This window comes from Triticum aestivum, chromosome 2A (genome assembly GCF_018294505.1).
Source record: "Triticum aestivum cultivar Chinese Spring chromosome 2A, IWGSC CS RefSeq v2.1, whole genome shotgun sequence".
Taxonomy (NCBI): Eukaryota; Viridiplantae; Streptophyta; class Magnoliopsida; order Poales; family Poaceae; genus Triticum; species Triticum aestivum.
The window spans coordinates 356775027-356788161 of NC_057797.1; the positions used below are offsets into that span (position 1 = coordinate 356775027).

A 13135-nucleotide genomic window follows, 5' to 3' on the forward strand; every position below is an offset into this window, starting at 1 on the left:
GCTATACTATTGGGCCGTGATCACTTGAGAGGTGATCTCGGGTTTGTACTTATCTTTCCCTAATAATAAAGCACGGATTGAGTCTTTAGGTTCACCGTCGCGGCGTTTTTACACAAAGGTCCCTGTATTCTGGCTAATTTAACCCGCAATACTTTTTAAGTCAAAAATGTTTCGTTCTGCACGAGTAGACTTAGAAAAAAACACAGGCGCACGCCACACGGACACGGGCATCTCCCCAATACCTACGACCCCAACTCCCTCCAGCGCCGCCGCCACCGCCCCCCTCTTCTGCAACCACCACGCCGTCCGCGCAACCCTAAAGCACGCTGCTCCTTTCCCTTCCCAAGCCGCCCTGGATCTGGCGATGGAGGTGGCCGCCGTCGTGGCCATGGAGGTCTCGCCAGCCGCCTTCGAAGTCCTACATCCCCGATATCGACGGGATTACAGCCGCCTGGCCAAGGTCGTCGGCCCTCGACGAGCTCCTCCATAAATTTTGGTTCCCCATAGTGCCTACGGCCGCCTCTCCCTCTCCATCCTACGCCCCTCCTTCTCCACTTTAGATTTCGGCTGAAGATCGCCTCTCCCTATTCCCCTTCCAATCTGGAGCACAGGCGGAGAGCCTGGTTGTGTGCGGCGGAGATGGCGCCCCGCCTCTGCGCCTCATAAGGCTGGGCGTAGCTTCGCCGAGGCCATGACCTCTCCAGGTATCGATCTAAAACAGGTCACCAACCCATTGGAACCTCTCCCTGTCTCTTTCTTCTCCATCTTCCTCATACGGAGTACTATCCAATGGAACCTTAGTTTTTGTATAGTTAGCTAGCAGAGACTCAATAGTAGCATTTTTTGCCTGTACATCATAGCCATGCCCTGGAGAGACGCAAATTAGTGCAGTTAACAAGAAGCAATTGACGAAGATCTTACGAGATGGCTAGCAAATCCAGATATCAAACATAATTTTGGTAATATATATTATGTATGCAATAGTTTGAAGGGATGCTTACCAGGTATGTACCACTCAAAATCTAGGTCCAGTAACTATCCAGTTGCAAATTCACTTCAAGTTTGTGTAACAAATATATATACATCAACTAGGATTTAGGTTTAACCGTTTAAGTCTGTGCTACAATTGAAAGACTAGGGAGAAGAGGGTGGATTGTACTACCTGATCGCTTGCTGTACATCTGAAAGAGATTCAGTTTGTTTGAATATTCTGATTTTGCGACATGGTCGCCAGTGAATAGCGCCTTTAGCAGTTTGGTCAAAAAGTAGACCGAGCCCAACATAAAATGGTTTCATTTTCATGAGTGAATCTTACCTTAGATGATTAGGAGAAGATCAGTATGGAACCACATAACTATTGGTAAAATGATCGTTAATTAATGACATCATTACCATCCAGCCATCTTGTCTTTCCAAAGAACAACATACGAGCTTCGTTCTCTGGAGTTTAAGAATAATACAACCATCTTGCCTTTTGAAAGAATAACAAAGATAAATATAGAACCGTGTAAGTCTGAACATACATGTGGGTCAAAAACATGTAGTATGCTCCACCGAGATTCTCAATCTTGTCCACCAGTATCGGCTTATACCTTGGACTAAAATATTAAGAGGTTATCATAACAACTATAGCGAATATAATCACTGTTTTCAGATCAAATAAGGAATCGATCTCATGATGGTTGATGCTTGATGCAACGGAGGATCACAGGTGTACTGCCTGCAGTTTCAATTTAACCGGGCAGTTGCCATCATCGTGAGACTTGCCAACTTGAGGAACTACAACGATTCTTTGTTCCAGCCATATCAGATCCATCGAGCCAGAGCTTTCACGTCACCTACAACGCACGGTGCTCGCGGCTCGCCGTTGGTGCCAGCCTCGTTGACGCACTCCTGGAACCCCTCAAGCAGCTCATGCTCGTTCGGTCATGCAGGATGGCGCTGTAGCACTATCGTTGGATGTGAATCGCTTCAAAACCGGAAGCAGCGTGCGCGCTGATGTGGCGTGTTTCCTCCTTTGCTACACTCTGATTGACTGATGGTTAGATGGTTGATGTTGCAGTCTGATGAGGCCTAGCGGGTGTGGCTTCTGCTGAATTTTTTTACACCAGCAGCTCCTGGTGAGTTTGATCCCCTGAGTCATTATAGAGGAAGTGAGAATGTCAGAAAGGAGAAGAAGAAAAAACCTTGCTGCCGGGGATGACATCCACACCATTTTGTGTGTGTTGGTGGAGTGATTGAACCATGGCAATCAGAGCTGACATCACATCTCCCTTCCTCATACACACTTTTTGGGTAGTTGTGCATCTATATTCCATTCTGCACACCAAGAGATTATGTTGTTTTTATTTTACTGAAGCAGTTACGATTTAGTAGTACATCGTTATCATTCTCAACAAATTCATACATGACACCTTTGATAAGAAAGAACTTTCAGCGATTGAGTTACTTTATTCGACTTTATGTTTTTCAGGAGGGGAGTCCGGGAGGCGGGACAGCCGGCAGCGGCGCCATTCTGTTTGGGGATGCTTGGATCTGGTGATGCTAGAGCATGGGAACGGGAAACATCACCTCAGCTATGGAATTTCAAATAGCCAATTTACCTTTCTCCCTAAAGATTTCTTACACTGCTGTTAGTATCATTGCTCTTGGGGTCTAGATTTTGTTAATATCAAAATCTGGGTACTTACCAGCAAATGAGTTGTTGATCTATTTACTTAGTCAAGTTCATTTATGCTATGTTCTTCAGTCAAGCTTTAGATTCTAGCCATTATTAAATAGCAATGATGTTGTTCAAAACCTGCTAATGTCAGAAATCCTACTGCCCAGCAGGATTTCTAGAATTCTAGTGCATCTGGTTTCTATAACATGGTTTCCCAACCGCGGTGAGCACTGCTCAGTGCGTGGCAGCTTTTCATTAGGATTGGAAACAAGATTTGAGATACAGGTGTAGGTCAAATTTTGCAAAAATTATGGGTCTGCAGGTAGAAAGTTACATGTAGGAAATTTTACAATTTTCTGAGAGTAAAAATTCAAGCATGAATTTGAATATAGTTCCATGATTTTTTTGCTGACAAGTTTTCTTATATTTACTTCTCTTTCTATGGTATAGGAATTTATACGCCTACTTAACTGTTCAAAGATATCCGTTTTGTTTGTCGATTCGAAGTTACCACATATAAGCTTGAGTCCATGTGAACTGACACACAGTTTGGAACAAAATAAAACTTAGTACTGTAGTACAGTTTGGTGGATAAACTACTAGTTACCTCGACATTCTAATAATTTGCAATAATGATAGTTGGCATTGGTCATCCAAGACCGCTTGCATGAAATTAGTGGCTTGCTTCTGTTGTACTCTTCAAAAATTATGTTGCTTCAGTTTATTTTACATTTTTTAATTTACTGTTTTTTGTGAAACAAAAGTACTAGAGAATATTATTCTACATTATTTTCAACCGCTACATTTTATGTGTTTGCGGTATGATTGTATGGTTCTCAATCAAAGAAGAGGCCCAACAGTCTCTTTCGGGACTTTTTATCACCACATATATAATCTTATTGAACTAGGAGTCGAGAACTAAAATTCCCCAAAAGATCATATATGCTTGATGTGTGTGAACATATTGGAGGGAGGCGGTTCCAATGATGGCTCGGTTCCTGCACAGTGTAACACCCCGGATGTAATTTACCGTATATGTATCCCAACTCTTACCGTTTCCGGCCTAAGTTATTTTATTTTCCTCGGGTTCGGGTTTTGTCTTCGTGTGTTGTTTTCTTTGTCATGCATCTCGTATCACGTCATCATGTGCATTGCATTCGCATACGTGTTCGTCTCATACATCCGAGCATTTTCCCCGTTGTCCGTTTTGCATTCCGGTGCTCCTATCTCCTCCGGTGCCCCTTTCTACCTCTTTCATGTGTGGGGGTTAGACATTTTCGGATTGGGCCGAGACTTGCCATGCGGCTTTGGTTTACTACCGGTTAACCGAGGGACCGAAAAGGCCTCGTGTGTGTTGCAGCCCAACACCCCTTCAATTTGGCCCAAAACCCACTTAAACCCTCTCCATCGTCTCGGCCGTTCGATCACGATCGCGTGGCCGAAAACCGCACTCCATTTGGAGCTTCCTAGCTCCCTCTACGCCTATAAATAGATCCCCATTCTAAATCCCGGATCCCCTCTTTTCAAACCCTAGATTTCCTGATCCCCTCGCCGCCGGACGTGTGCGAATTGGGCCGGGCACGACCGCCTGCCACCGCTGACCAATGGGACGCTGCCACGTCAGCCCCGCCTCCACCACGGGCCCGTGAGCCCACGGCCGGCCCCCGCGGCCCATCGCGTGCGCGCTGTCGCTCATCTGCCCCGCCGCCCGGCTCCTCACTCGCACCGCCTCGATCCGCCTTCGCGCCGCTGCCGCCTCACCACTTCCTCGCCGGCGACCGCCGCTCCACCGTGCCGGCGACCGTCGCCTCGCCGTCCCTCACCGCGCCGCCCCGCCCCGGCGACGACTCCGACCTCCTCCCCGCTCGTCTTCCTCCGGTCCAGCCGACCCCGACGTCAACTTCGGTGGAACGGCGACGAACCTCGATTTCCGTGCATGAGCCCAATCCAGATCTGGATTTGAGAGAGAGGGTTGACTTTCCCCCCTCCCCTTATTTTTAGCGATTTTCACCATGTTGTATCTCTGCATCCGTACCTCCGATTTGCACGTGTAGCATATCAAAATGTTCGTCTCAACGAGTTCATAATTTCATCTCATTGAATCATTTTCATTTGAGCTCATCTTGATGCCCGAAATGCTGTTGGAAGAGGGCTATGTGATAAACTTGGCAGATCTGTTTCATCAAATAGATATTTGTCATTTTTTCCATGATTAATGAGTGCATGATATGCTCCTGAGCTCTACATGAGTTTTGTTATATGCCATGCCATCTTTACAGAGGTGCTTACCATGTATTTTTGCGATATGTGTGATAACTAGCACAAGCTTACAAAGTAGCTTAATCGGTAATGCTGATTTCAGGGACTTAGAAGTTCACTAAGTCCTTGTTCTGTTTTTGTCGGTATGTCATATGTTCATGTTGTTTTCTAGTGATCCGTGCCTATTGTGAGGATGATCAGTAAGGATGATTTGTTAACCTTGTGGTGCTCTATCCATCCATGTCTTTGTTTGAATTTATGGAGCAACCTAGCTTGAGACAGTCGAGCTCTACTTTTGCTATTTCGTGAATCCTGGCAGATTGTTGACTTGTTAGCGATTTTGCCGAGGATGTTGCTATTGATCTGTGCATGCTATGTTGTTGTTCTTACCATGTCTAGCTTCTATGCCATGTATTCTTAATGATTGTATGCTTAGTTTGTGATGCCATGCTCTGTAGTGAGTGCATCGATCTCGTAAACATGCCTACTCGTTAACTGATTTGCATGCTCCAGTTTTTCTTTAAGTCTGAGATCTATTTATGTTTTTGCCATGTTCACATGCTTGCAATTGTATTTTCTGATCCCTTTTGGCTCAAGGTCACTAAGGGACTTTTGTTAAGTTCTTTGAGTAACTTCATGCCATGCCTTGCTTTGCCATGTTAAGTTCCTGTAGCATGTAGTTTTCATGCTCCAAAATGTGCTTCCTGATGATATATTCCAGACTTGTGTTAATTTCACTAAGTCTGAAACCTGTTATCATTTGCATTTTTGCCATGCTTTTTTGAACCTGTTATTGGATGAATTAGCCGTAGCTCAGTGTTCATCTTTTGTCAAGCATCATGAATGGATCCCTGCCATGTATTTTGTTGTCATGTTTGAGTTATGTAGCATATTTATCTTGATGCATTTAGATGGCTACTTGCTGATTATCGCAGACCGGTGCCATATTTGTTTTGCTTGCCATTTCCAAACCGTGCATCCGATTCCGGTGATGTTTATATCGTTTTCAACCGAAATCACCTCACCTTTCCAGTGGCACTCTTGGATTTCCAAGTTGAGGCCAGGTTCAATCATTCCTTGTAAAATATTGCATATGCATCACATACCGCATCTCGCATAGCATACCATGTTTGCATCATGTTGTTTGAGCATTGCACGTGGTTGATTGTGTTACTTTTTCTAGTTTGTCTTGTTTGGGTAGAGCTGGGAGACGAGTTCGCGAACAAGGAGCCCGTTGAGTTTATTTACAAGGATCAAGTCAACTCTGACAACTTTGCAGGCAAGATGATCATACCCTCGAAATCACTTCTATCTTTGCTTCCTAGATGCTCGCTCTTTTGCTATGCCTATGCTACGATACCTACCACTTGCTTATCATGCCCCCCAAATTGCCAGGTCAAACCTCTTACCCACCATGTCCTAGCAAACCGTTGATTGGTTATGTTACCGCTTTGCTCAGCCCCTCTTATAGCGTTGCTAGTTGCCGGTGAAGATTGGAGATCGTTCCTTGTTGGAACATTGTTTATTGTTGGGATATCACTATATTATCTTGTTATCTTAATGCATCTATATACCTGGTAAAGGGTGGAAGGCTTGGCCTTTTGCCTAGTGTTTTGTTCCATTCTTGCTGCCCTAGTTTCCGTCATATCGGTGTTATGTTCCCGGATTTTGCGTTCCTTACGCGGTTGGGTTATAATGGGAACCCCTTGATAGTTCGCTTTGAATAAAACTCCTCCAGCAATGCCTAACCTTGGTTTTACCATTTGCCACCTAGCCTCTTTTTCCCTTGGGTTTCCGGAGCCCAAGGGTCATCTTATTTAACCCCCCCCCCTCCAGGCCAGTGCTCCTCTGAGTGTTGGTCCGACTGAGCTGCCTGCGGGGCCACCTCGGGGAAACTTGAGGGTTGGTTTTACTCGTAGCTAGTCTCATCTAAGTGTGCCCTGAGAACGAGATATGTGCAGCTCCTATCGGGATTTGTCGGCACATTCGGGCGGTGTTGCTGGACTTGTTTTACCATTGTCGAGGATGTCTTGTAAAACCGGGATGCCGAGTCTGATCGGAATGTCTCGGGAGAAGGAATATCCTTCATTGACCGTGAGAGCTTGTGATGGGCTAAGTTGGGACTCCCCTGCAGGGATTTGAACTTTCGAAAGCCGTGCCCGCGGTTATGGGCAGATGGGAATTTGTTAATATCCGGTTGTAGATAACATGAAACTTAACTTAATTAAAATGAATCAACTGCGTGTGTAACCATGATGGTCTTTTCTCGGCGGAGTCCGGGAAGTGAACACGGTGTTGGAGTAATGCTTGACGTAGGTTGTTCTAGGATCACTTCTTGATCATAGTTCTTCGTTCGTGCTTTGCCATCTCTTCTCGCTCTCTTTCGCGAACAGGTTAGCCACCATATATGCTAGTCGCTTGCTACAACTCCACATATTACCTTGCCTTACCTATAAGCTTAAATAGTCTTGATCGCGAGGGTGCGAGATTGTTGAGTCCCCGTGACTCACAGTTTACTTCCAAAACCAGATGTAGGGACCGATGATACAGTTCCATGCGATACGCTTGAGCTCAAGTGGGAGTTCGATGAAGACTCACGCCGTTACTATGTGTCTTTCCTAGATGATCAGTAGTGGTGCCCAGTTGGGGCGATCGGGGACCGTGTCGCATGTTGGGGTTGATCTTTATTTTGGTACCGTAGTCGGACCATGAGTGTATTGGATGATTGTAATGTTATTCATGTATTTGTGTGACGTGGCGAGTGTAAGCCAACTATGTATCCTTTCCCCTTTTATATATTTACATGGGTTGTTGTGAAGATTACCTTACTTGCGACATTGCTTACAATGCGGTTATGCCTCTAAGTCGTGCTTCGACACATAGGAGATATAGCCGCATTGAGGGCGTTACAAGTTGGTAATCAGAGCCTTCCCCGACCTTAGGAGCCCCTTGCTTGATCGAATCATTGGTGTTGTTGAGTCTAGAAAAAAAATGTTTTGAGTCATTTAGGATTATATATATCGGAGAGTTTAGGAATTGTTTTTACTCCCCAGTCCCTTGATCGCTCTGGTAAGTCATCCTGACGTAGAGTTTTGACTCTTCTCTTCTCAAATTTCACTAAATTATTTTTAGGATCACGCGGGTATCTTGGAGTCGTTCCGATCGATTTGTGACGACAACATTGTTCTTGGTGCCTCCTGTCATTTAGGGGTTGTGGCAGTGTCCCGGGGAGTTGAGCTCCGAGGTGTTGTCGTCACAATTTTATCGTTGAGATTCTGGAATACCTGAGTTTCGCCGACATCGAAAATCTCTTTTATGCAGTTGTTGGTGAGATAACCTCGACGCCACCCAGTACTGGGGCGGGAGTTCGGGAGTATTGCCATAACTTGTATAACGGATGCTTTTCGAAGGTTGAGGTAGACGATTTCCGAAGTTTTTCTCGGTTATGTGTTGAAGGATGGATACAGCTGGATGTAGGATTTGCTAGATTTGGGTGAGATATTATGCTTCTCCTGTATCCCCAACACCTGATTGCATAACCGGGAAGGTTCGGTAGTTTCATAGGTGGGAATTCTTGTAGCTCTAGTTCTTCTTCCACGGATATTTGGTTTGAGATTGGGTGATCCTTACCGAGTATTCGTTCTTGTTCCGTACCTTGTTGTTTTTCTTCTACCTCAAATTCTAAGTGGCTTCTCAATTTATGGATATGTGACCATTTTAATTGGAATACATTCGTTCATTTTGTTCGGATGTGAAGACTATATGTTGCAATTTCATCCCGTTTGATTCAGCTTCAATATTTGTCCGTCAATGTGCTAATGGATGTCAACCTCTTCAGGATGGATCCTCCAACGCGCACGACTCCGAATCCTAATCCGCCACCACCACCTCCACCTCCGGAGGCATGGCAAGCTGTGATGGCCGCTACCAATGCAAACACGTAGCTGATCATGCAACTTCTTCAAGAGCGCAATCAAGGGAACCAGGGTCAAGGCAACAATCAGAATCACTTTGCTACACTCAATCAGTTCCTTGCTAACCAGCCAAAGACCTTCAGCAATTGTGTTGAGGCAACAGACGCTGATGATTGGCTCGTGGACATATGCAAGCATTTCGAATGTAGTAACGTCAGGCCTGAGGACTTTGTCAAGTTCGCTTCCTTCCAACACAAAGACCAGGCTGCAGAATGGTTTCAGCAGTACAAAGATTCCAGAGGAGGCCGTGTGATTACCTGGGATGAATTCCGTCAAGACTTCAAAGCTCATCATATTCCTCAGAGCGTGGTTGAAAGCAAGCGTGAGGAATTCCGCGACCTGAAGCAAGGCTCTATGTCTGTTTACGAGTACAACAAGATGTTTCAGAAGCTCGCCCGTTTTGCTAAGCAGGATGTCCCTGACGAGAAGAGCATGATATACCAGTTCAGGGGTTGTCTCAGAGAAGAAATCCAGCTAGCTCTCGTTCTCTTTGAGCCCAAGAGGTACGATGAGTTTTACAACATGGCAATGAAGCAAGAGACTGCTCAACTGAAGTGTGATGCTTCCATGAAGCGAGTCAGAGATGCTACTCCTTCTTCCTCAACTCAAGTGGCTAAGCAACAGAAGTATTGGCTTCCTCCTCCTCCGTTCCGTCAGCCTTATCAGCATAAGAGCAAAGGTGGCAGTGGATCTTCCCACCCACCCAACCCTGGCTTTCAGAACAAGACTTCGTCTCAAGCTCCAAGATCGAGTGCTCCGTATCACCGTCCGCTTTAAGAGGACACATGCAACAAGTGCCAACAGAAGGGTCACTATGCCAACAAATGCTTCAATCAGAGCCGTCTCCCTCCTCCTCCTGTGAGATCGGCAAGTACAACTGTGGTCAAGCATAACCCCAAGCACGCCAAGGTCAACTTGATGAATGCAGCTCAGGCAAAGGACTCGTCAGATATCATCATGGGTAACCTTCCTGTTAACGATATTCCAGCTAAAGTACTTTTTGACTCTGGTGCATCGCATTCCTTCATGTCATTCCCTTTTGCATCGGAGAACAATTTTGGTACTAAGGCATTACCTAGAGCATTGCAAGTTGTTTCCCCGGCTAAGCGTCTGAGTTCTAGAATGATGGTTCCGGATATTGCTATCATGATGGGTGATTTCAAGTTTCTGGCTTCTCCAATGGTCCTTGGTAACTCGGATATTGATCTTATTCTTGGGATGGACTGGCTTTCTAAGCACAAGGCTCAGCTTGATTGTGCAGCCAGGCAGATTTAATCGACTCATTCGTCTGAGGATGTAATTGTCTTTGCCGCTAGGGATAATACCATCTGTCTGTTTTGTCTCAATGAGAAGGGTGAACTGGATGCCATCTCTCAAATTCCAGTCGTTTGCGAATATCAAGACGTCTTTCCAGAAGAGCTTCCAGGAATGCCTTCGCACCGGCTAGTTGAATTCGTCATCGATCTTGAGCCTGGCACGGAACTTGTTTGCAAACGTCCTTACAAGCTTGGACCTGAAGAGTTGAAGGAGCTGAAGAAGCAACTCGATATTCAAGAGCGAATGGGTCTCATCCGACCTAGTTCTTCTCCATGGGGTTGTGGAGTTCTTTTTGTGAAGAAGAAGGATGGAACGGACCGACTTTGTGTTGACTACCGTCCATTGAACAAGAAGACTATAAAGAACAAGTACCCACTTCCCAACATCAACGAGCTGTTTGAACAACTCAAAGGTGCTCAAGTATTCTCCAAGCTTGATCTCCGTATGGGCTATCACCAGATTTGAATTCGTGAGCAAGATATCCCCAAGATGGCTTTCAGAACAAGCTATGGCTCATATGAATACACTATCATGTCTTTTGGCCTCGTCAACACTCCTCCGACTTTCTCTTGCATGATGAACTTCATCTTCAACCCCTACACAAATGACTTCATCTTGGTCTACCTCGATGACATTCTGGTCTTTTCGAAGAACAAGGAAGATCATGCCAAGCACTTGCGTTTGGTGCTCGATAAGCTTAGAGAACACCAGTTCTATGCCAAGTTCTCAAAGTGCGAGTTTTGGCTCAATGAGGTTCTCTATCTTGGGCATATCATCTCTGCCAAGGGCATTGCCATGAATCCTGAGAAGGTGTCTGCAATTGTGAATTGGGAACCACCTTAGAACGTGAAGCAACTCCGCAGCTTCCTTGGTCTCGCAAGCTATTGTCGAAGGTTCGTTGAGAACTTTTCAAAGATCGCGAAGCCTCTTTCAAACCTTCTCCAAAAGCATGTGAAGTACATTTGGTCTCCTGAATGTGACATCACTTTCAACACATTGAAAGAGAAATTAGTCACTGCTCCAGTTCTGACTCCTCCTGATGAATCCAAACCGTTCGAGGTCTTCTGTGATGCCTCTCTCCAAGGTCTTAGTGCAGTGTTGATGCGAGAGAAGAAAGTTGTGGCTTATACCTCTCGCCAGTTGAAGCCCAGCAAGAAGAACTACCCCACTCATGACCTCGAGTTGGCGGCAGTTGTGCATGCTCTTTTGACTTGGAGACATCTCTTACTGGGACGAAAAGTGGACATCTTCACTGACCACAAGAGTCTCAAGTACATCTTCACTCAGCCTAATCTCAACCTCAGGTAGACTCGTTGGGTCGAAATGATTCAAGAGTATAATCCGAGCATCGAATATACTCCAGGCAAGGCCAATGTGATTGCTGACGCATTGAGTAGGAAGGCTTACTGCAACAGTTTGATTCTCAAGCCTTACCAACCCGAGCTTTGTGAAGCTTTCCGCAAACTCAATCTGCAAGTTGTTCCTCAAGGTTTCCTCGCCAACTGTCAAGTCTCTCCTACTTTGGAAGATCAGATTCGTGAGGCTCAACTTCTTGATGCTATGGTGAAGAAGGTGAAGATTGGGATTGCCAAGAGTCAATCCAAGTACAAGTGCTATCGCGTTGATGACAAGGATACTCTCTTCTTCGAGGATCGCATTGTTGTGCCTAAAGGTGACCTTCGAAATGTCATTATGAATGAGGCTCACAATTCACTCCTCTCTATCCACCCTGGGAGTACGAAGATGTACCAGGACCTCAAGCAGGCTTATTGTTGGACTCGAATGAAGCACGAGATTGCTCAGTTCGTGAATGAATGTGATGTCTGCAGAAGAGTGAAGGCAGAACACCAACGACCAGCTGGTCTCCTCCAACCTCTTGCCATTCCAGAATGGAAGTTTGAACACATTGAGATGGACTTCGTGACTGGGTTTCCAAAGTCTAAGCGTGGCAATGATGCTATATTCGTTGTCATCGACAAACTCACTAAAGTGGCTCATTTCCTGCCTATCAAAGAGTCATCACTGCAGCTCAATTGGCAGAGCTTTATACCTCTCGGATTGTCTCTATGCATGGCATTCCACAGTTGATTTCTTCTTATCGTGGCAGCATCTTTACCTCCAAGTTTTGGGATTCTTTTCAGAAGGCCATGGGCGCCAACATCCGTTTCAGCACAGCTTTTCATCCTCAAACTAGCGGTCAAGTCGAGCGTGTCAATCAGATTCTCAAAGATATGCTCAGGGCTTGCGTTATCTCTTTCGGTATGAAGTGGGAAGATTGTCTTCCATATGCCGAGTTCTCCTACAATAACAGCTTTCAAGCGAGTTCGGGTAAGGCCCCATTTGAAATTCTCTATGGCAGGAAGTGTCGTACTCCTCTTAACTGGTCAGAGACCAGTGAACGTCAACTTCTTGGAAATGACTTGATCACAGAGGCAGAGGAGATGTGCAAAGTCATTCGTGATAACCTCAAAGCAGCGCAATCGCGCCAGAAGAGCTACTATGATAGTAAGCATCGTGATTTGGCTTTCGAGATCGGAGACCATGTTTACCTCCACGTCTCTCCAATGAAAGGTACTCGTCGCTTCGGTATCAAAGGGAAGCTTGCCCCTAGATACGTGGGTCCTTTCAAGATCGTCAGCAAGAGAGGCGATCTCGCCTATCAACTCGAGCTTCCCTCCAACTTTGCAAACGTGCACGACGTGTTCCATGTCTCTCAGCTCCGCAAGTGCTTCAAGACCCCTGACCGCACCGTCAACTTCGAATACATTGATCTCCAAGAAGACCTCTCTTATCGTGAGCACCCAACTGCCATTCTTGAAGAAACTGAACGCAAGACTCGCAATAAGTCAATCAAATTCCTCAAAGTCAAGTGGTCACACCATTCCGACCGTGAAGCCACCTGGGAACACGAGGATCACCTCTG

General features: G+C 45.6%; 1 long non-coding RNA gene across 1 annotated transcript; it reads left to right on the top strand.

The window, feature by feature from the left end:
- The first annotated feature begins 203 nt into the window (after positions 1-203).
- On the top strand, positions 204-3059 carry LOC123188657 (uncharacterized). The gene is made up of 2 exons (XR_006494994.1): positions 204-704; positions 2474-3059. It is a non-coding gene; the product is annotated as an uncharacterized lncRNA (long non-coding RNA).
- The last annotated feature ends 10076 nt before the right edge of the window (positions 3060-13135 follow it).